The sequence below is a fragment of the Mesocricetus auratus genome, unplaced genomic scaffold (assembly GCF_017639785.1).
Source record: "Mesocricetus auratus isolate SY011 unplaced genomic scaffold, BCM_Maur_2.0 Super-Scaffold_100003, whole genome shotgun sequence".
NCBI classification, from domain to species: domain Eukaryota; kingdom Metazoa; phylum Chordata; class Mammalia; order Rodentia; family Cricetidae; genus Mesocricetus; species Mesocricetus auratus.
The window spans coordinates 80,560,062-80,585,144 of NW_024429188.1; the positions used below are offsets into that span (position 1 = coordinate 80,560,062).

General features: G+C 38.7%; 1 pseudogene; it reads right to left on the reverse strand.

Annotated features, from left to right (window-relative positions):
• Positions 1–2,874: 2,874 nt before the first annotated feature.
• Positions 2,875–24,952, reverse strand: LOC110343200 (annotated as a pseudogene).
• Between the last annotated feature and the right edge of the window lie 131 nt (positions 24,953–25,083).

Sequence of the window (25,083 nt, forward strand, 5' to 3'; positions counted from 1 at the left end):
GGCTTTGGGGACAGAGGTTAGGGTGAGGGCTTGACTGTTGGGCCTGGGGGATCTCTATGTACAGATATCAGCTGGTATGTAACTGGGAGATAGGCTGTTCTGCTGAGCCATCTGTGGCCCAGTGACGTCCTCTGGGGGAAAAGGACATAGGGAGAATTGACATGTGGGTCCCCACTCCACAAGCAGCCTTTCTGCAAACTTATTTGGGTGCCCTAGGTTCCAGAATCCACAAGTAGTCAGATGAAACTGAATGTAGTACTTCAGGCACAAGTGGACCTAGGAACCAAGTGCTATCCAGAGTGGCTGGGTGTGTCCACTCTATGGCCACAGGTAAGTGTGGCAGGGTCATATTCACAGTGTATGGCCTCCAAGTCTCACGTGGACACATGTGTAGCTATCTGTAGCTGTCTAGGCATCTGAGTATATGTTTATTTAATATTTATGGAAAAATTTACACATATATTCATAAGCTTGTCCACACACCTGGAACTGCTTGTTTGGGGGGTACCCAACTGCTTCTGTCTGTGAAGATCTGTGAAAATGTGTGGGACCTGGCAGACCTGTGTTTGCATGGATCCCTCTGTACAGACAGTAGCATTCAAATATGGATGCATGCATACACAGGTGTTTGCTGCCAATGGTGTTTATGAGGGATTTTACTGCATTTTTAACAGCTCTATTGAAATATAATTTAGTCTATAAAATGCATCCCTTTAAATCTTTAGTACATTGATGGTTTATCATCTTCACTATAATCTAATTTTAGAATATTATTATTATGGGACTAGAAAGATGGCTCCACAGTTAAAAGCACAGGTTATTCTTGCAGAGGACCAGAGTTCAGTGTCCAGCACCCACATAGAGTAGCTTATTTCTAACTCCAGACCCAGGGTATCCAATGGCCTCTTCTCACTTCTGCAGGCTCCTGCCCTCATGTCCACAATCCCTCCACATATATACACATAATTAAAATAAAATAAAATCCCTTTTAAAAGAGAAGCTTCATCTGCAGAGATGGCACAGTGGTTAAAAGCAATTGCTGCTCATGCAGTGGGCCCAGCTTCACTTCCTAGTGCCAATATGGTGACTTCTGTTTCAGGAATCCAGTGCTCTCTTCTGGCCTCCATGGGCATACATCATACACTTACATGAAGTGAAAATACTCAAGCACATAAAACAAAAATAAATAAATCTTTTGGGGGACTGGAAAGATGACTCAGCAGTTAAAAGAACTTGTGACTTTCTCATAGAACTAGAATTAGATTCCCAGCACCCACATGGTGATTCACAACCATCCATAACTAGTTCCAGGGGATCCAACACCCTCTTCTGACCTGTTCGGGAACCAGACATGCAAAGGGTGCATAGACAAAAGACATTTACATGTGAAATAAAGTAAATCTTTTTAACAAAAGGACATTTTCATTATTTTGCAAGCATACTCTGTTTCTAATAGCAAGCACATTCACTCCATCCCCAAGCAACCACTATTGCTTGTCTCTATAGAATTTTCTGTTATGGATATTCTATATAAATGATATCATGTAATAAGAGCTTTAACAGACTCACATGTCATGCTGTTTTCAAGGATCATCCATGTCATGGCACATAATCAATGCTTCATTATTTCAATGCCAAAGCATATTCCATTGTATAGAAATAGTACATTTTTTAGCCATTCAATGGTATATTAATATTTTGGTTGTTCCCAAGCCGGGTCTGGTATAAATAATTTTGTGATAAACATCCATGGGGAAATTTTTATTTGAATACATGCTTTTAATTCTCCTGATGTATATTTGTGGAAAAAATCTAAGTCAAATGGTAATTTGAGGTAGATTGTAGAATTGCTAGAATGTTTTCCATAAATTTATACAATTTACATTTATATAAGGGTTTAAAATTTCTCCATATTGTCATCAGCCCTGCTATTTTTCATCCAATGAATACACATTGGTATCATGTTATGATTTAAAATTTTCATGTACATTTAGTTATTTATTTCTTAAAGAGCATAGTGTGGTCAGAGAACAACCTTTGAGAGTCACTTCTCTCCTTATACTATGTGAATACTGAGGATTGAAGTCAGGTCATTAGGATTGTTGGCAAGCACTCTTGCCCAATAAGCCATCGCAGTAGCCCCAAAGTGTAGTTTTGGCTGTCATTGGCTTGATGAATACTCATATCGAGAACCCAGTTATGTATACTGTGTACATTTGTATGACTTTTTAAAATTGTTTGCTCCAGTACTGTCTAAGTTACACATGTTTAATTTACTTGTAACAGTGCCATTAAAAGTGAAAAAGAGGGCCAGGTGGCGGTGGTGCACACCTGTAATTCCAGCACTCAAGAGGCAGAGGCAGATGGATCTCTGTGAGTTTGAGACCAGCCTGTTCTACAGAGAGCTGGTGCTACCCAGAAAAACCCTGGAAAACCAATAATAAATAAATAAATAGGAATAAATAAATAGATAAATAAATAAATAGAACAAGCCAGGCAGTGGTGGTGTACACATTTAATTCCACCACTCAGGAGACAGATGCACGCAGATCTCTGTGAGTTCGAGGCCAGCCTGATCTACAGAGCGAGTTCCAAGACATCCAGGGCTACACAGAGAAACCCTGTCTCAAAATAAAATAAAATGGACAGAACAGAAGCCTTGGCATAAGTTTTTAGGACAAAGACTTCAGGTATTCACGAGTAGTGCAATCAGACAAATGAGTGGGATAAACCAACAAAAAAATGTGCTTCAGAAAAGCCTCCTCAGAAGAATATCTCCTCAGTCAACAGTTGCAACAGGTAGGTAGGATGGTCTTGTCCAGAATTCCACTTGATATCTGAGGTTCTATCTACTTTGGTCTCACTCATCTCTACTTAGTCCTTGGCATGAGCCCTGTCCCATTTAGTTTTCAGATTCCACAAGCTGAAGCTTCCCAGTTATCCAAGATAAATCTTAGCTGACGATCAATCAATTTTTTGAGTACCAAAATTAGCACATCTTCGGAGATTCTGGATAATTCAAGAGTGCCACTCACTCCAAAGATATGAACTAGAGGTGAACTGGAAGTCAATAGGCACAGAATTGGGCTGCCCCATCGGATGACTGAAGATATAAAGGTATGTTTTTATAGTGTATTTCCTGCACTTTTCCATAAACTTTACTTGTTGAGGACTGGTAAATCTGTACAGAACTGATAAGGCCACAAGTCTTTTTTATTTTTTTAATTATTTTTTTATTTAGGTTAGAAACAATCTTGTTTCACATGTCAATCCCAGCTCCCTCTCCCTCCTCCCCTCCCCCACCCTCCCCACCAGGTCCCCTGGTCCCCCACCCAATCTCCACTCCGATCCCCAAGGAGGGTGAGGCACTCCATGGTGGATTTCCAGTATTAATTGCATCTAGAAGCTGCAGAATGGCAGCCCTGTCAACATCTACAGCAAAGTGAGCTAAATTAAAGAAACCTTGATGTGTCTCTAGCCCCTCAAGTTGTAGATCTCTGTAGGCTTTGACTTCACTGATGAGCTTCACCAGGCAGATACTGTTGGTGAGATCAGTATACTGCAACTTCCCGTTTCCTTCTATATGAGCCTGGATCTTCTTATACAAATGCTAAGTTCAACTTGTATTAAATGAACTGAATCATAGTACAATTCCCATGACTCCTAGCTTTTCTCTGGCAGGAACTGGGTCAGGAATAAGCAATCAGCAAGCAGGAACTTATAGCATCTCCTCTTATTGTCCATTTTTAAATTGATTTATTTCTGTACATGTTCATGTACATGTTCATGTGTGTGCAGATACATGAGAGTGTGCACATGTGTGTGGAGGATAGAAGTTGACATTGAGTGTCTTCCTGTATTTGATCTTTATGGTTTTTATGGATAGAGTCTCTCACTGAACCTGTATCTCTTTATCTCATTGGTTCAGATAGACTGGCTGACCTGCCTCTGTCTTCTCAGCACTGGAACCACAGGTATAGATAGCCATGTCTGGCTTTTCTTTGAGTTCTAAGGATCAAATTCATGTCCCCATGCTTTCACAGCAAGCACTTTACGGATTGAGCCATCTCCCTAGTCCCACATGACTTTTTGTTGGTTTGAGGTTTAGTACTGGAGACTGAACCCTACATTCTGAGCATCCTCTTGTTTCTCTTTAAAAATAAATGTTAGATAGATTGTGGTGGTGCACACCTTTAATGCAGCAATTGGGCAGCATAGGCAGGCAAATCTCTGAGTTCAAGGCCAGCCTGGTCTACAGAGTGAGTTCCAGGGCAGGCTTCAAAGCTACAGAGAAACCCTGTCTTGAAAAACCAAAATAAGCAAAGCAAACAAAAATAAATGTCTATCGAAATCTCTTGACTATTTTAAACTGGAGTATTTTTCTTTTAACTATAAAGAATTAAGAGTTCCTTTTATATTCTAGATATCTTTTGCATTTAGATACATTGTTTGCTTGCCTGCAATAGGGCCTTAACTAACTATCTGTTCTATTTCCCTTTCCCAAGGAGATCTATCTGATTCTCCATAGTCCCTTCCTCTATTCCTACCATCTGTGGTTCTATAGATGGTAGCTTAGTTATCACTGATTTAATATCTAATATCCACATATAAGTGAATAATACCATATTTGTCTTTCTGGGTATGGGATACTCCACTCAGGTTGATTTTTTTCCAGTTCCATTGGACTGTAAATTTCATTCTTTTTTAATGGATGAGTGATATACTTCATTGTGTAAATGTCCCATATCTTCTTTATCCATTCTTTGGTTGAGGGACATCTAAGTTGTTTGCAATTTCTGGCCATTATGAATAGAGCACACTGAATATATTCAAACAAGTTTCTTTTTGGTAAGATGAAGTATCCCTTGGGTATATGTCTAAGAATGGTACAGCCAGATCTTGAGGTAGACCAATTCCCATTTTCCCGAGGAACTGCCACACTGATTTCCATAAGTGGCTGTACAAATTCGTACTCCCATCAGCAATGGATGAGTGATCCCCTTACTCTACATCCTTGCCAGCATAAGCTGTCATTGTTTTATTGATGCTGGACATTTTGACAATATGTAAGAAGAAATTTCAAGGAGTTTTGATTTGCACTTCCCTTATGGCTAAGGATATTGAACATTTTTAAGTGTTTGTAAGCCATTTGAGTTTCCTTTTCTGAGAATTCTTTTTAATTTCTACTCCATTTTTAAATTGGGCTACTTGTTTTCTTGATATCTAGTTTTTAAAAATTCTTCATGTATTTCAAATATTAACCCTCTTTTTTCCATTCCAATGGCTGCGGCTTTGTCCTAAATGATGATGTCCCTGGTTGTACAGAAGCTTCTCCACTTCATGAGGTCCCATTTATTAGTTATTGATCTTATTGCCTGTGCTGTTGGTGTTCTGTTCATAAAGGTTTTACCTGTACCAACTAGTTCAAGGCTACCCCCTACTTTCTTCTCTATAAGGTTCAGTGCGTTTGGTTTTATGTTGAGATTTTCAATTAATTTGGAGTTGAGTTTTGTAAGCAAGGTGATAAATATGGATCTATTTGCATTCTTCCACTTGCAGCCATCTAGTTTGAACAGCACCACTAGTTGAAAATGCTGTCCTTTTATCCAGTGTTGGGGGAGGAGAAACCATAATCAGAATACATTGCATTAAGTATGATTTTCAATAAAATAAATATGCTTGGAAAATAACTAAGTATTTTAGGTTATCCTTGATAATCAACAGATATAATTTTGGAAACCCTAAATATGAAAGATTAAGAAGAGTGACTGAAATGTATGTGCTTATTCTGTAAAGCCCAATGCCTACTAAGTAGTTATTGCTTTAGTAAACATCTTCAAAGGTAAACATCATTTTTTTTTATTCTACAGATCAGGAAAAGAAAAGACATGCTGAGTGATGTTAGAGAACACTCTTGAAGAATGATATAGTGGAATCAGATTTTAAGCTGGTCTACAAGCTCTTTTTCCCTAGGTGACAATATCTATTAGCCATATTACAATAGATTTATGAATTGAGTAAGAAATAGAACTAAATGATGTAGCTTCAATTCTGAGATATTTTGAGTACATATAGGCATGAAAGTCCATACAGATCTGTGTCAGTGGTCATTTTCATACCTCTAAGTATTTGGAGACAAGAAGCATGTTGATTTATATAAACTTTGAGTAATATTTATAACAGCAAGATACATAAATTAAACAAATAACTTTCTGAGATGATAGGTTAAATGTTGACTTAAAGCTATGAAACAAAACAGATATACATGAATACTACAAATTTTATATTTTTATCATTTTATGTTATTTTGTTTCTGTGATTTTAAATTTTATTACATTTTATTTATATATCATAGTCAGATCCTGATTTGTATATATTATGTAATTTGCATTTGTTCTTATTAAAATATATTTGATAGAGCAAATGTACCATAGTCTCAGTTAATTTCAAAAAACAAATGCCATATCTATAAATGAATAAGATTAATTTACTATCAAATCAATTCATTTCAGCCAACTACTTTTTACAAAACATATCAGAAACAAGGTATTGTCATAAGTATAAATGAAATAGCCTTATTTATGTCTAGTTAAATCTTAACTTGCTAGTTTTTGACAATAGTCTAGGAACTACAGATTATGTTGCCATCCAAGTTATATTAGGAGCAATAGGATATTTTCATATAGACAGTAAACTAAATGAGAAGAAATAAAAGCATATTATTCTTTATAAAATAAAGTTTAATTTTCCCAGTACAGAAAATAGATATTTTAAGATTTAAATTTTGACATGTGAAGCAAGCGATTTAAAATTAAAGTAATTTTTTAAAAAAATAAATTTTGTGCAGCAGCAAAAGCAAGACTCTGAAATCAAATACATCATTTCATATACTCAGTGCTTTTTACTTGCTTTCAGAGTACTTTATTTTTCCCTCAGTCACTATCATTTCAATGTCCTGACTAATGCCTACTGCTATTGGCAGAGGTATTGAGAAATATGTAATGACTGGTGCTGCTAGGTACAAAATTTCTGTTTGGAATTACTCCTTTACAGATGGATGGTTCTTTTTCCACTGAGGGAATTGTGCCATAATTAGAAAAATGATGACCTAAACCTTAGTGGAAAGATTTTACTTCAATTGGTATACATTTGTGACAGACACATTTACATAAAAAGTAGGAGCTGGTTTTTATTGAAGTTAAATTGCTAACTGTGGAATGAACAAAATCACATTCTCCCTTAAATATCTAGAGTGACTTGTCCATTTAATTACATTTTTAAGAGCCATCTGGCAATAAGTGAACAATCCATTAGTACAAAAATGTTAAAAAACCCATCAGATGAAAATACAGGCTCACAAAGTCATTATGAAGCCCACCATTTTGTACAAAAATATGTTTAAAAATACTCTTTTGAAAAGGGAAAATACAGGTGCAGGTAAAACTGAAACAGTTGGAGAATAATTCGTGAATAGTTTAAATCATGTTCATCTAGAAAAATGTATACATGTTTTACCCATAAAACCACAGCAAGCTATAAAAGAAAAAAATGTATACACGGTAGCCTGGGTTTGTGGTGCTTATGTATTTACTCTTCACCTTTGGTGGAACAAAAACTACATTCATATAAAATGAATCAGACAGTTCTGAATTATATAGGAAACAATTTCCTAACTGTTACTATGACTAAAAAGATCATTTGTAACTTTTATGATCATGTATACATATATAATATCTTTATGTAATAAATAACAACTTATAAACAAACTGGGCACATTAGACATTTGTAAAATCCTTAAAGAAATATTACTTTGAAAATATCCTTAGAAGACATTCCAGGTTAAAACACTACCAATAATTAGTGGATAGTCTTTAATATCTAGACATTTCTTTTTAAAAAATATTTGGCCAGGCAGTGGTGGCACATGCCTTTAATGCCAGGCAGAAGCAGGCAGATCTCTGTGAGTTTGAGACCAGCCTGGTCTACAAGAGCTAGTTCCAGGACAGCCTCCAAAGTCACAGAGAAACCCTGTCTCGAAAAACAAACAAAAATTTTGATTTATTATTACTCTGTATATGTGTGTAATTGGGGAGGTTGTGCACATGCCATTGTGACTGGACAACTTTGTAGTCTCTGTTCTCTCTTTATACCTTTATGTGGCTCCTGGGAATCAAACTTGGGTTGTCACCCTTGAATCTTTGGATAGCAGGTGCCTTTACCTGCTCAGACATCTCACCAATCAAATCACTAGTTGTGAAATGGGGTAAAATGGAATACCTACATAGACTTCCTATAACAATTGTTATATGTTATATGTTATGCATGATGTGTATGTGAATGCAGGCATATATATGCCACAGCCCATGTGTGGAAGTCTGAGGTTAACTTTACAGGAGTTAATTCTCTGCTTCTGCCTGATGTCCTGGGGATTGAAGTCAGGTCATCAGACTTACTACACAGCAAGTTCTCTCACCTGCTGATCACATGACCCTTGATGTAGTTTTCACTTGAATTTTTCTGGCTATTGAGGTTGACCATTTTTCATGTTTATTGGCTTTTGTACTTGATCTTTTGAGAACTGTGTGTCCATTTTACTAGTGTATTTATTGTTTGATTTTTTATTATCTTATTGAATTTTTTGTGTATTCTAGATATCAATCCTTTGTCAGACATATATTTAGCAACAATTGTCTCCTATTCTATAGCTGGTACTGCACTCAGTTAACTGTTTCTTCTGTTATGCAAAAGCCTTTTAATTTCATGAACTCACATTTGTCAATTGTTGACATTTTGAATCCTCATTTTTGGGAAGGGGGTTTCGCGGCAGGGTTTCTCTGTGGCTTTGCAGGCTGTCCTGGAACTAGCTCTTGTAGAATAGGCTGGTCTCAAACTCACAGAGATCTGCCTGCCTTTACCTCCTGAGTTATGGGATTAAAGGCATGCACCACCACCGCTCAACTAATCCTCATTTTTTTTTATAACTGAATCACATGTAACCCAAGCTGGTCTTGAACCTGCATGACCAACAATCACACTGAACTTCTAATCTTCTTGTCCCTACCTTTCAAGTTCTGAGGATTTTTTTTTTAGAAATGATCTCCCTACATAACCCTGTATGGCCTAGAGCCCCTGTGCTTTCCATGCCTCTGCTTCCTGAGTGCTAGAAGTACAGGCATGAGCTTTCACGCTCAGCCGGAGTTCCTTCTTTTCATGCAGTTGTGTCTCCCAGGCTTACTTCCGGCCAGTGATATTCCTGATGATCAAAATATTTGCTGAACCTCTTCCTCCTCTTCTTCTTCCTTTTTGTTACATTTTATTTATTCATTTATGTTTGTGTATGCATGTGAGTGCATTATGTGAATACTTACATGCATGAACATGCCACAGCATGCATATGAGGGTTGGAGGACAACTTGGCAAAATCAGGTTTCTCTTTATACCATGTGGAATTCAGGGATAGGACCCAGCTCATAGGCTTGGCAGCAAGCACCCTTATCCACTGAACCACCTTGATAGCTCTTATTCTTCCATTTTCTTGATGAATAACATTTGGCTTCCATTGATCCATTATAATTAATCTATTCTTCATACTTGAGTCTTTTTTTCTAACTACTTTGTAATTCCTTCAAATACATTTTATGTGCTATGAAATGGTTTCGTGTAATGTCAGTATTGTATATGTATTAAGTTAAAATAATACCATCTCTGATAACATGAGCAACATTGAAAGTTAGATTTGTTAATTTTATTTGAGAAGTTAAATTTTCGACACGCAGAGTAGTGTGAATCCGCATTCTAATTCACAAGCAAAGAAAAAAATGAGAACAGTATTTTACAGCAGGTACACTAGGAACCAAAAATAGATGAGCAATTTTATGTAATGAGAAAAAGCATTTAAGCATAGGTATAACACTGAATTTATTTCATGAGAGGAGAAAGAGATGTTCCTTTGAGTGAGGCCACATCATGCCCATGTATGTGTACATATGGAGGTCAACGGGCAACATTCAAGGTTTTGATTCTCTCCTTCTGCCATGGGTTATAGGGATTGAACTCAGGTCACTGGGCTTGGTGGCAAGTGTCATTACCAAATGTGCCAATTTGCTGGCCTGAAGTTGTACTATTTTTTAAATACCCAATGAGCTTAAATTTACTAAAATTATTGAATTATACAGTGTTAGAACCCATCCCTTCAAAGCAGGTCCAAAAAGCTGTGAGGCAATCCCCAACCCTTGTAGCCTTTCTCCACCTCCAGCTACCAAAAACAAAAAACCCACAAATCCTCTCTATCCCTTCCTGCTTGCTGACAGGAATGGGAGGTGGCCGGCCTGAAGTTACATAGCACAGGTGATGTATTAACTAAGCCTGTTTTCCTGTGATGTAGGACCTCCCCATTCATTAGAAACCTGTAAGTGTAGACACCTCACTTTTTCTAGCAGATTTGTCTTACTTCAGATCCTCACCACACTTCCTACTACAACCTTAATAACTCTTCTGACCAACAATCTGACTCAATGTCAACTCCTCATTTCTTGTCTCCCTCCCACAATCCTAAAACACAGCAAACTAATGAATTGTGATATACATGTCTCAGTGAAATTATCAAAAATTCTTAGGAAACAGAAAAAATGATTTTCCAGTTGCATGCACTTTTAGAAAATGTATACAGTCTTGTACTTATGATACTTCAACTTGTAATTTTGAGATGGGGTCTCATGTAGTGGAATAATCTTCAATTTGCTGTGTAGCTGAGGAGGACTTTGAATTTCTAATTCTCCTGTCTCCTTTCAATTGCTAGGATTACAGGTATGTGCCATCACTCTCAGCTTCGGAAATAGATTTAAGAATGAAATATCAGATATCATTGGAACTATAGCTACCGAGGAATCGATGTCAACAAACCCGTTATATTTTCTTCTGAAATATTTACTATTTCATATACATCTAGTAATATGCAGCTCATAATCAATTCCTGAACAATTGTTGTCTTGACCACAAATGTATTTGTGTGGAACAACACATCAGTATTTGATAAATATATACAGTATTTTCCACCTAATTAGTACCCGAGGGTATGTTGTTTATAAACACTAAACAAGAAGGAACACATTAAATATCCCCGGTAATTCTCTTTACATACTATCAAGCTTAGACATAAGGAAGTTGGTTTGATCTTTAAGCAAAGAGCCAGAAAACCTTCAGAATACCAATAAGTTCAGCAAGTAACAATGATATTGTCTGAAGCCTCAGACAAGGAAGAAATGAATTTGGCTCATTTTAGCTTCAAGTTAGAGTTGTACTTAGAAGGCAATAGTGAAATAGAAACTGTATTGTTGCTTTTAGTATTAGTAAGAAATATTACTTCATCTTAGTAACATGTACTAACTGGATCCCTCCTCCACCTTCTAAAAATCACTCCCAAGTGACTTCCAGGTATCCATTTACTAGGATCACTATAGAAATCAACCACTAATCAGGGAATATTTGCCTCAGGGGATCTGTAATGAGTTACCAAGGATTGCATATCACATCATGCTTCAAATGCAGGTGAGGTTGCCATCTGGTGGATTTTCTCTTAACTAAAATCAAAATAACATTTATAAACACAAAAACAACAATCTTTGTGGAGATCAGAAACAGTTTCCATTTACCAATGACATAAATTTTTAGAAAACATTTAATGAATGTTTATTTTGTTATTGGTACTGAATGAGTGTCGGTAAGAAGTGAAATATGAAAAAAATACCAGGAAAGTAAGCATACTGAAGCCTCAGGATATATAAAAGAAAATAAATGTGATGGATTTTTGCCATGTGGACTCAGGGTTGAATAAGTACAGGAACTATAAACAGTTCAATGTGTAATTTATGACTCATCACCCAAATACCACCACCTACCTTTTCTCTGCACAAGGAAGACAATCACTTATTCTGTTTACATGCTGACTCCTTACTTTAACTGTGTTCCAAGGTCATCTCATAACTATCATTTGTCTGCCAATTATAAAAGACTGCAAGTAGGGCTGGGGATACTACTTAGTGGTAGAGTACTTACTTGCCTGGCTTGTAAAGGTGCCTGGACTTGATTCCTAGTGCCAGAAAAACAAATAATTGAAATAAATGCAATCAAGTTTTTTTAAAAGCATGAAGCATGAGTTACCCTTGAAATAACATCTTACTGCTGGTGTTGGGAGAATAGCTAAGTAAGTAGTTAAAAGCCTGAAGACAAACATTCAATCCCCAGAACCAATATAAAACAACGAAGACATAGCTAGAAGAAAGATAACTCAGTGGTTAAGAACACTGACTGCTCTCCAAGATAACTCAAGTTCAAATCCCAGCACCCACATAGCAGCTATCACTGCATGTATGTGGTACAGACATATATACAAATAAAATACCCATGTACATATAATAAAAAGAAAATCTTAAAAAATTTGGAAGATGCAGCACCAATTCCTAATCTCAGCACTCCTACAGCAGGATAGAGAGTGGAGACAGAAGAATTTCTAGAAATAGGCCAGCTATTCTAGAGTGTAAAGTATCACAGTAATAAATAACAAGGGAGAGTCTGTCTAAAAAAACAAGGTGGAAGCCGGGCGTTGGTGGCGCACGCCTTTAATTACAGCACTTGCGAGGCAGAGACAGGCGGATCTCTGTGAATTCGAGGCCAGCCTGGTCTAGAGAGCAAGTTCCAGGACAGCCTCCAAAACAATACAGTCTCGAAAAACCAAAATAAATAAATAAATAAATAAATAAATAAATAAATAAATAAAAATAAAAAACAAGGTGAAAAGCCAAAACAGACTCCCAAAAAATTATCCTCTGACCTCAAAACACTCAGTGTTCATGTCTTGAACATACTAAATAAAAATAAATAACAATATTATCACATATCCTACATTTTCTGTGTTGAGGTTACTTCTTCATAAGTAAGTTTTCTGAGCCTCATTTTCTGGCTTTAAGGAAGAGTAGGGAAAATGACAGATTAGGTTTGGTGCTTGGGTGGTATGAGAATGACAGAAACTATTAAGTTGTAGGGGTCAACCCATGTTAGTCAGATGTGAGAAATCTTTTTGAAAATGATGGACTTTGCTGTGTTTATATAGTTGTCATATCAGTTTTTGACTTTTATAAAATTTAGAGCTCTGCCAGGCAGATCCCTATGTGTTAGAGACCATCCTGGTCATTTTGAGACCAAGAATGAATTATTTTTGACAGATGGGTGATTCAAATAATTTTGTATATCAAAAATCACAAGGAATGAGAACATTGAGCTTAGAAAGACTGTTGGGTACAAAAATAGAGTCTAGTGGTGATGCAGATATTTACATAAAAAGAGTCAACGATGAAATGAAAACTGTTTTAGGAAGTGGAAAAAAGTAATACAGCTATATATAATTAGATAACATATTTATTTTACTAAACTAAAATTTTCAGTATTATAGTTAGATATTGGACTCATTTCTCTATATTCTTTTTGTTTGTTTGTTTTGTGTTTTTCGAGACAGGGTTTCTCTGTGGCTTTAGAGGCTGTCCTAGAATCTCTTTGAAGACCAGGCTGGTCTTGAACTCACAGAGATCCACCTGACTCTGCCTCCCAAGTGATGGGCTTAAAGGCATGTGCCACCACCGCCAGGCCAAGTTTTTTTTTAATCTTAAAGAAAACATCTAAATGAAATAAGTACAAAATAGTAAGTATATTTGTGAAACAAGGAGAGAATATGACAGATAAAAACACCTAAATTAGAAGAGCACTTATACTCTTACAGGCTTTAAAAACTATTTTCAATTCTTGTAGGCATTAAAATGTATAGATCACAGGGTGGGATGGCTCAGCAGTTAAGAACACTGGCTTCTCTTCCAGAAGATCAAGGTTCAATTCCTTGCTACCCATAACTTGCTCATTTTGCTTCTGCATTACAACTCAGGACCACTAACACAGTAATGGCACCACCCACAGTGTTCAAGCAGCACATAACTGTCTCTAACTCCAGTTCCAGGGAATCCAACACCCTCACACATACATACATGCAGGCAAAAGACCAAATGCACATTAAATAAAAATAAATTTTAAAAATATATAGATTATAAAATGTTATATAATGTTCCATATGGATGGGTTTCTTTCCAATTAGAATATTAGGAATGCATGATCCCATTTTCTGAGTTCCTCAATGTCCTATTTGCTATATACACACTGTTCACTTAATACAGAAAAATTTTTCATGCATTATCTTCCTTATCTTCAAGACTACATTATGGGCCTATTAGTAAAACATACAGCATCTTAGACATTTTTTCTATAATGCCTAGCATAATGTACAGTGAACATTTTCAGCAGATGTCAATTAGGAAGGAAGTCTACTGTATTCTTTTGGTTTTTGTGTATGAGTGTTTTAACCTGCATGTGTGTTTCTGTGCCTGGTCGATTAAGTAGGTCAAAAGAGGGTATTGGAGTCTCCAGAACTGGAGTTATGGATGGTTTAAGTCATCATAAGGGTGCTGAGAATCAAACCTGGTTTCTCTGCAAGAGTAGTCAGTGGTCTTACCTGATGAGCCATCTCCCTAGAAACCTCTTTTTTCTTTTATTTCTTTTTATAAAAGTTTGATTATGCTGGTCTGCAATTCTATGCAGACCAGGCTGGCCTCAAACTTCACCTGACTCTGTTTCCCAAGTGTTGAGATTAAAGGGAGCACTACCATGCCGATCCCTTGGTGTATACTTTTACAATAAATCTAATACAAATTCCTCACCCTAAATCTATCATCAGATTCAAATTTAACTAGTGAGTGTCTTTCTGAGAATCGCTTATGTTCAAAGCCCATTTTTAAAGCAATCTTTTCTCATTTTACATGCCAATTCCAGTTCCCACGCCTTCCCCATTTCTGCTGCTCCCACCTTCTCCCCCACTCCTACCCCCTACCCCGTCCACTCCTCAGAGAGGGTAAGGCTTCCCACGCCTTCCCTTCAACAAAGTCTAGCATATCACTTTGAGGCAGGACCAAGGTATCCCTCCAAAGAGAATGAACTCTAAAAAGCCAGTTCAAGAACTAGGGATAAATCCTGCAGAAGGCCCATTTTTACAATTCTCCAGCCCTTTTTTTGAGACAAGTTTTTATTATGTATCCCTGGCTAGCCTGGAACTTGTTATGATAACCAGGCTGACCTTGAACTCATAGAAATCTGCCTGCTTCTGTCTCCCAAGTGCAAGGAATAAAGGCACACACCACCGTGTCTGGCTCAGTCATCAGTTATTGTTGATGTCACTTCTTTGCCATTTTCTTCTCTCTTATTCTCTTTGTCCCTTTCTATTTATCTGAAGAAGAAATGGAAAGAAAAAGAATGGAGTAGGGGTGCTGGAGAGATGGCTCAGCCGTTAAAGGCTAGGCTCACAACCAAAAATATAAGAATGGAGTAGGGATATAGCCCAGTTGATAGTTGTCTAGCATGCAAATAGTCCTGGGTTCAATCCCTAGCACTGTAAAAAGCAGGCTGTAATGTGTATTCTTTCCCGCCAGCTGCCTGGGTCACGCTGCTGTCTCTGCCCCCAAATAACACACAAGACACTATATTAATTATGAAGCTGTTGACTGTTTGGTATGGTTTCTTAGTGGCTAGCTCTGATTTAATTATTAACCCATAATTACTAATATATATTTTATAAGGACTTATCTTTTTGTGGACGGCATCCTGACGAATCCTCTCTTCCCCAGGATCACATGGTGACTCTCCACCCTTGACTACATTTCCCAGAATCCTCCTCGACTCCTAGTCCCACCTATCTTGCTTCCCTGGCCAACAGTGCTTTATTCATTAACCAGTAAGAGAGACATATACACAGAAGGACTTCCCCCTTCAGCAGGCATCATATTCCTTGGACCTAGAGTTATATGTGGTTGTGATCTGCCTGACTTGTGTGCTGGGAACCAAACTTGGGTCATTTGCAAGAGCAGTGTATGCTGTTGAACATCTCTTCAGCCCCAACCTTGAACTCCTATTTTTTCTGCCTCCACATGCCCAGGCTTGTAGACAGAATTCTCTGCTTCAATTAATGAGAAGGTTTAATAAATTTAACATATCATAGAATAATTTTTAAAATTAAACACAGTAAAAATTTAATTGAGATATCCTAAATAGAGAGTAGAATAAAGAGAAAATATAAGAAAATTGAAAGATTCAAGCCAGGCAGTGGTGGTACATGTCTTTAATCCCAGCACTCAGGAGGCAGAGGCCAGCCTGGCCTACAGAGTGAGTGACAGGAAAGGCTCCAAAAAAGCTATACAGGAAAACTTACCTCAAAAAACCAAAAAAAAAAAAACAAGAAAGAAAGAAAGAAAATTGAAAGATTCAATATCAGAGGGCCAAATAAAACCAATAGAATTTCTCCCATCCAAGTACTAACCAGATGTGCCCCTGCTTAGCTTCTGAGTTCAGATGAGATCGGGGCACATTCAGGGTGGTATTTCCATAGACAAACCAATAGAATTTCTATAAACTTATAACCAACAGTTCTAGAGACTGAGAACTACAGCAAACAATATCTGGTAATACTAAGATACTACACTTCCTACCACTGGAGGATTTAAGTATGCATATTTAAAAGATATATGAAGTACCTAGAAAAATGAATGAGAAAATGAAGTTCAGTAATGTATATCACAGTGAAGTTACAGAAGATGGAATATAGAGAATATTCTATAAGCTTCCAGAAAGGAAAACTAGACACACATGAAAAAAAGAAGAGAGAAAGGGAGCCACTATAGGTTTAAAGAGAATTCTGGCACTAGGGAATTATACAGAGATCCAAAAGGATGACCCCCAACTAGGACCCTAAGCAATAGTGGAGAGGAAAAAAATAGTGGAGAGGCTACCTTAAATGTCCTTCCTCTATAATGAGAATGATGACTACCTTAAATGCCATCCTAGAGCCTTCATCCAGTAGCTGTTGGAAGCAGAAGCAGAGACACACTGCCAAGCACAGAGCAAAACTCCTGGAATTCCATTTCAGGGAGGGAGGAGTGAGGAACAAATGGGTAAAGACCAGGCTGGGAAAACCCACAGAAACAGCTGACCTGAGCACAGGGGAACTCATGGACCCCAGTCTGATAGCTGGAAACCAGCATAGAACCAAACCAGGCCCCCTGAACATGGGTGTCAGGAGCACTGGGCAGTCTAAGGGGCCTCTGGCAGTGGAACCAAGATGTAACCCTAGTGCACGAACAGACTTTGGGAACCCATTTCCCATGGAGGGATACTCTCTTAGCCTAGATACACAGGGGAGGGCCTAGATCCTGCCCCAAGTGACTTGACAGATTTTGATGATTCCTCATGGAAGGCCTCACTCTCCCTGGGGAGTGGGTGGGGGATGGGATGTGGGGTCATTGGGGGGCTATGGGAGAATGGGAGGGAGAAATGGAATTGATATGTAAAATAAAATTGTTTCCAACTTAAATAAAATGTATTCATATATGTGTACATATACATATATATATGATAAGAAAAAAGGAGAGAGAGTGGGGAGAGGGGAGAAGGTAGAAGGAGAGAAGGAGAGACAGAGAGAAGAGCAAGATCCAATGAGCTTCATTGTGGTTGTTTGTATGAGTGTAGTTGAGAATTTTTTTACTATTAATGCAAAGCAGAACACTCATTTCAAAGAGGACAGCACATAGTTTTGTTTTCCTTCTGGAGTCAAATATAACTGATTATGGTCAGGAAAACACAGATTTAGGTTACTCCAAATTCTATATTCCAATATGGTGACAGAATGATGAAAGTTTTTTTATAGTAACAGAAAAAAGAAAACCATAAATCAAGCCACTTTTCAAATACACTGCTCTAATCTTTAGGTAGGTGTTACAACAAAGCTGGGAAAACTCTGCTGTGGGCCTCAAATGCTATCTCACAGCACACAGCCCTTTGATTAGTTGGAAACTAGTGGTCATCTGAATATTCCAAAGGGTTTCCCTGTGGCCTAGAGAGATGGCTCAGCCATCAAAGGCTAGATTCACAACCTACTGGTCACAAAGACATTATATTACATATAGAAAAGGGCAGTAAATTGTTATTAAGGGGGTTGAGGACACTAATGACAGCTCAAAATTGGCTTTGGAATTGCAAAATTCCAACCTCTCTACATCATTGAAGTTCTGGTGTGGTTCTTTTCAGGGCCTTTCATTCACAGCTCCTTCTCAGTGCCTATACCACTGAAGGAACTCTCTCTACCTAATCCACCAACTTTAATTGTATATAAATTCTCACAGAGTGGTGTGGCCCCGTGGGCCCCTTCCCTTCTTATAACAGGTTTTGTTTGACAGGTTCAACCTTGTGGAGCTCATAGGCAATCGCACATGTTGTGAGTTCAAAAATGCAATACTCATATCATTCCTTGCAGTCTGTGTCCTGTACCTCTTCCTTCCCCTTCTTCCAGTTCTCACTCTTTCTGTTCCTTCTCCCATGATCTGAGGGAAAGTAATTTCTAATTGTGCCACATTAAATAACATAGCCCCCAAAGATGTTCTGACCATAATGCATGGACCTGTGGATATACTGCTTTACATGGCATAAAACATTTTATAGGTGCCATCAAGTTGAGGATATCAAGGTAGGAAGATTATCCTGAATTATGTGGATAGGTATAAAGCCTAATGTCTCTAATAAGAGTCTTCATGTAAGAGAAAAGGGAAAGACAAAGTAAATGTAAGCCAGAAGCAGACTGAAGCAGAAATTGGTATATGCCTAGAAGATGGAGGAAGGGTCCCTGTGCCAAGAGCTATGGGAATGCAAAAATAGTCATTTATCAGAAGTTCCTGTTTTAAACATCTTCATTATAACCCATTGAAACCAATGGCAAGGACTGGAGGCATAGTTTGGGGGTAGCAATTGCCCAGCAAGCACAAGGCCTTGGATGGGCTCAATTCTCAGCATTACCAAAGGAAAAAATACTGAAAGTAAAAGAGTACACTAATATTTTATTTTATTTCACAGTGCAGGCCACTGAATCCAAGACATCATACATGTTAAGTAAGTTCTCTACACCTACATTCTCAGATCATTTGTGATTATGTTGATCTCTGAATTTGTGTTAATTAGCTATTGCAACAATGGAAAACTAGTATAAAATATAGAATTCTGTTTTTGTCCAACTAATAGATGGGAAATTTAAATGATGTGTTTTCACACATACAAGACCTTGTTTATCATATTTTCTCACAAATTTACTGAAGAACTTTTTTTTCACTAAAATGAAGGGAGGGAGACAGGGATCAAGAAAATATAGTTCAATAATAGGCAGGCAAAAAGATTTTCAGGATATAAGGAAGGTGAAATTCCAGGAGTGTTAGCTAGGTTATAATGGATTGAACGAAAGTGCCCCCATAGGCCTATAGAAAGTGGCACAATGGGAGGTGAGCCTTGATGGAAGATGGTTGTCACTGGAGGTGGACTTTGAGGTGTGAGAAGCTCAGGCCAGGCCCAGTGTCATTCATTCTTCCTGCTGCCTGCCAATCCAGATGTAGGATTCTCAGCTAGCTCTCCAGAACCATGTCTGCCTGCATGTCACCATGCTCCCCACCATGGTGACATTGGATTAAACCTCTGGACTATATACCAGCTCCAACCAATTGTTTTCCTTATAAGAGTTGTTGTGGTGGCTAGAGAGATTATTCAGTGGTTGAGAGCACGGGCTTGTCTTCCAGAGGTCCTGAGTTCAATTCCCAGCAACCACATGGTGGCTCACAACCATATGTAATGAGATATGGTGCCCTCTTCTGGACATGCAAACAAAACACTGTATACATAATAAATAAATCTTAAAAAAAAAAGAGAGCCAGGCAGTGGTAGCGCACGCCTTTAATCCCAGCATTCAGAAGGCAGAAGTAGGTGGATCTCTGTGAGTTCCAGGCCAGCCTGGTCTTCAAAGAGAGTTCCAGGACAGCCTCCAAACCTACAGAGAAACCCTGTCTCGAAAAAAACAAAAAAAGAGTTGCTATTGTCATAGTGTCTCTTCACAGCAATAGAAACCCTAAGACACAGGGCTATGTCATTTTAAAAATTCCTCCATTTTGGTTGAACTATAATAATTCAAGTAACTACATTAATTTGGTTTCTAATGGGTAACATAGTTTGTTTTCTTAGGTTCCTAACTGCCCTGTTCCATGGAACAAAATAATGGCCTGGTAGGAAAGATGTTTATCTATTGTCTCACATTCTTTAACTGACTCTTCACTAGTTATCCCTAGCAGTGGCCAACTGTGGACACCTCCCCACCCTCCCCACTCCCCACCCCCCACCGAAGAGAACTTTACAATTTCCTTCCTCAACCCCTCTTCTGCTCTATAACTATCCTAGTTTGTAAGCCAACCACAGGCTGATTCTTACAGAGTACCCCCACCACCACCACAGGGGTTTCTCCCCAAAAGCCTTGTATTGTCTAAGTCACTAATTCCCTTGACTATCTTTCCTTCTTGCAGACCTTTCACGGACTGGTATTCATAAGGACTAAACCAATTCAGACATGTATATAAGGAGAAAAATTCCCACCACAGTCTTAATTAAAAAAAATTAGATAGGGTCTTGGTGTGTAGCCCATAGTGGCCTAGAGTTCACAATTCTCATGCCTCAGTTTCCCAAGGACTGGGATTATAGTTCAATGCCTCTATACCAAGGCACAGACATTTTTAATAATGATAAAAATAAAGCTTTAAATAACATGAACTTTAAGAACATACAGAGACGTACAGATAATTTTTTGGTTAGAGTATGAGGCTGCATAAGTGGTATATTCAAAAAGAAAATATTAAGAAAAGGAAATTCCAAATGTGGCAAAACAAAAATCCAGTTCTTCCTCCTCTTCTTCTTCCCCATCAGTCTACCTCCCTCCCTCCTTCTGCCACCCTGTACCTCTCTCTCTCTCTCTCTCTCTCTCTCTCTCTCTCTCTCTCTCTCTCTCTCTCTCTCTCTCTCTCTCTCTCTCTACAAGGCCACTCTCTGTTCCCCTTCTCCCCTCCTTCCCCCCAATAAATGCTTCACATGAAAAAAATCTTATAGGAAAGGAAATTTAACAACACATTCAGTACATGGTTAAACTCTGAATGATGATTATGACATTATGGCCATATAATCACCAAATTCGATTTTTATAAAAATCATGTCTAAGTCAGGTATAGTGGCACATGGCTATAATTTGCACTCCTCTGGAGGATAAAGCAGGAAGATTACAAGTCCAAGGCCAGCCCGAGCAATTTAGCCAAATGCTGTCTAGTTAGTTAGTTAGTTTTACATATTCATTTATTTGTTTTGGGATACATGTATATATGCACATGCTACCGAGGTCACAGAGCAAATTTTGGAAGTGGGTTCTCTCCTACCATGTATGTTCTGGGGATAGAACACAGGTTGTCAGGCTTAGTGGTAGGCACCTTTGCCTACTCATCCATCTTCTCAGATCTAAATGCTGTCTTGAAATAAAAACAAACAAGTAAACAAACACATTAAAAGTGCTATGGATGTAGCTTAGTGGAGGATCACTTGCCTTGTGTACAAGATCCTGAGATCAACTCCTAGTACCATGAAACAAGCCAAAAAACTGCAACCCACATATTTTGGGAGGTAGGTCACTGAGAAAAACTCTCTCAAAACAAAATATTCTGGGAGGAAGAGTAATGTATGTTCATGGGCACATAAATGAATAACACCTTCACTTGTGGAAATAGGAAATAACAGATCCGAAAGGGCCCAAAAATCAAACTACTGCAATATAACTACTTTATGAAGAAATATAAGCAGCTGTAATTTTTTTAGGTTATTGCCCTGCAGCTATAATTTTTTTAAGATTATTGTCCTTAAGGAGTGAGAATCAGAAATGGAGAGGAATGGGAGCACAGACTTGTTTTTCACTATCCTATCACTATAATATTAAAATTGAAAATTAAATATTAAGATGAATTATCCCCACAAATACTCCATTTTGAGATTTGTCTTAATTCTGAAATGTGCTGTATAGCCCCAGCTATTCTCAACCTTATGGCAATTCTCCTTCAATTTCCTAAGTGCTGGGATTACAGGTTGAAGTGACCAGCCCCCTGTGCCCCCTGTTTTAGCAGCCATGACAGGCTAACATGTGCTTGCCTGACCTTGCCCCTCCTGTCCTGGTCACTAGGAGGTCACATGCCCTCCTCGTAGCAAGGAATCAATCAGAAGTTAGTTGGCAGGGCTGTGCTTTATGAGCAGAGCATAGCAACTGCCCTGGGAGGGCCTATGGGCCATAGCAACCAGTTGACCAATCAACACAGGGGAGGTCGTCCAAGCCTGGAAGTGCAACAATCCTGAGATTGTTGCATACCCCTAGACACTCCCCTTACACTGCCCTATACGATCCCTGCCTCGTGATTTCTTGGGGTCTTTCTTCAGCTATCAGCTAGGGCAGATGGATGAAGGACCCGAGCTAATGGGGTTAGCTCATTAAACAACTACAAAAAAAGACTCTTTGCTTTTGCATAGAAATGGGTCTCTTGGTGATTTTGGGGTTTCAGAATTTGGGCACAACAAGGTGTGAGTCACTTTTCACAGCAAGAATCACAATTTTTAAGAAGTAAAAGGGTGGAGAGATGGCTCAGAGTTTAAGAGCACTGACAGCTCTTCCAGAGGTCCTGAGTTCAATTCCTAACAACCACATGGTGGCTCACAGGCTTCTGTAATGAGATATGGTGCCCTCTTCTGGCATGCACATAGACAGAACACTGTATACATAATAAATAAATCTTTAAAAAAATAAGTAAAAAAATCGCTGGGCCATTGGTGGTGCATGCGTTAATCCCAGCACTCAGGAGGCAGCGGCAGGAGAATCTTTGAGAGTTCAAGACCAGCCTGGTCTACAAGAGCTAGTTCCAGGACAGCAGCCTCCAAAGTCACAGAGAAGCCCTGTCTCAAAAAAAAGAAGCAAACAAATCCTCTTAAATACATTGACACACTTGACATAAACTTAATTCTAGAGGAATACAAACAAAAATACTTCCAGAGAAATACTGAGAGAAAGGGAGGGAGGGAGGGAGGAAGAAAAAAAGAAAACCCAAAACCAAACCAAACCAATATCCCTGTAAGGATCTGTAGGGCTTTCTGAACTTTCCAATACCATCATGTCACTTGCTTCTTTACTTATGTATATAGAGTTCTTCATTCTGTTTGATAAGAGCTCCATCCTTGATGACCTCTGTTTGAAGCGTTAGTCCTGGTTGGCCCCTCATCATTCAACCCTCAGATTAAATAATTAATATCTACAAAGCAGCTTTCCAGGACTCTACAACATCTGTTATTCTCTTATGTATAGCAGTACTCTCTTGTACTTTATAACAATTTGGAAGTCATACACACAGTATGAAGGACATACAGAGTGAGTATTTCTGAATAGATTTTTTACTAAGTGTCTTCGGTTTTCTATTGCTGTGAAGAGACACCATAACCATGGCAACTCTTATAAAGGAAATCATTTAACTGGGTGGCTTACAGCTTCAGAGGTTTAGGCAGACATGGTTCAGAGTGTTAAGCCCAGTCTGTGAGACCCCCAAGAAAACCACCAAGGAGCCAACTCATTGAATGCAAAAGGGCAAGGTTTTTTGCTAAATACTTGAACACAAGCCTAGAGAGGGACTCGTCCAGCAAGTTGGCACAACAGCTGCAAGAGAAGGCCTCAAGTTTCAATTGCAGGGAGTTTAGAAAGGCAAAAACTACAGAATTAAGCAAAAACCACGCAGTTGAGCAAGATTAAACAAGGGTTCGGGGTCACTAGTTAGTCATTTATTTTAGGGGATTTGGGGAGTTCCTATAGCCTTATCTCCTGGGTCAGGTGTGGCTATAAAAAGGCAGCGAGGTAGTCTGCGGTTGTTATCAGTCCCCCCCCCTCCCCCGACAAGAGCAAAGGGCTAACATCTGGATATTGACATAGGCTGGGGGTGGGTATCTTTTCCAAGGACTGGGAGTTTTGACATAGGCTATTTGTTATGTAGATCAAGGGGTCAGGTTCCTCTAAGCATCCTTTGTTTGGATTCAGCAGGCAGAAGTTCTGGTCTCTCACAGTGAAGGATCTGAGAGTTCTATATCTTGCAGGCAACAGGAAGTGAATTGAGATATTGGGTGTGTTTTGAGCATATTTGTGACTTCAAAGCCCACCCCCACATCGGCATACTTCCAACAAAGCCACATCTCCTAATAGTACCACTCCTTATGAGTTTATGGGGACAGTTATATTCAAACTACCACATTTAAATGACATAGTCATGTCTCCAACATTTATAAATAACAGTATAAGGTGTAAGGTGTTTTATTTTTTGACTGGTTTGCCTATAGATCAACCTGGCCTCCAATTCTGTATGTAACTAAGGGTAAAGTTGAACTCCTGATCCCCCTTTATCACCCAACTTCTGGGATTTGTATCCATTCTGGTAGGAATGAAAATATTCTAAAGAGATACTTATACCCCTCCCTCTGACTATTAGACAATTAAAAACATTGGTCCCCAAGAAATAAGAATTCTCTCCAAGAAGTCTCATCCTGGGAAGAAAAAGTTGAAGCTTGACGACAGCCAGAGATGGGACTTGTCTCTGAGGAAGATTTTACACAGTTCTAACAACTTGTCAGACCACCTTGAAGGACAGACTGGAATCTAAACAATGATGGGTCAATGACAGGCTCTATCACACCTTGACTGGGACTGCTTATATGCCTCTTCCCCTCTATTTTTAATTTAAACCTCATGTCAGGATGCTGAAAGGCGGACATTGTGGGGACTCACTGGGCCTCTTCATTTCTCTAATCCGCTATCTCTGCCACCGGCTTTTACCATCCAACCCATCTCCAGAAGCAGGCAAGGTAGGCTTCCAGAGTTGTATACTCCTTCAGGGTCAGCCTTGGCATCTTTGCCCAAGAGCAATGCTGTGGCCACGGGGCTTTTAGGCATCAGGGGGCCAGGCCTGATTGCTCGGGGCCCCACTGGCCCAATCCCATAACTGGTAATGCTCTGAAGTAGAGAGAAGAGATGGGAATAAATGCTGGTCAGTGGGGATGGAGGGAGAGGCTTCCCAAGTATCC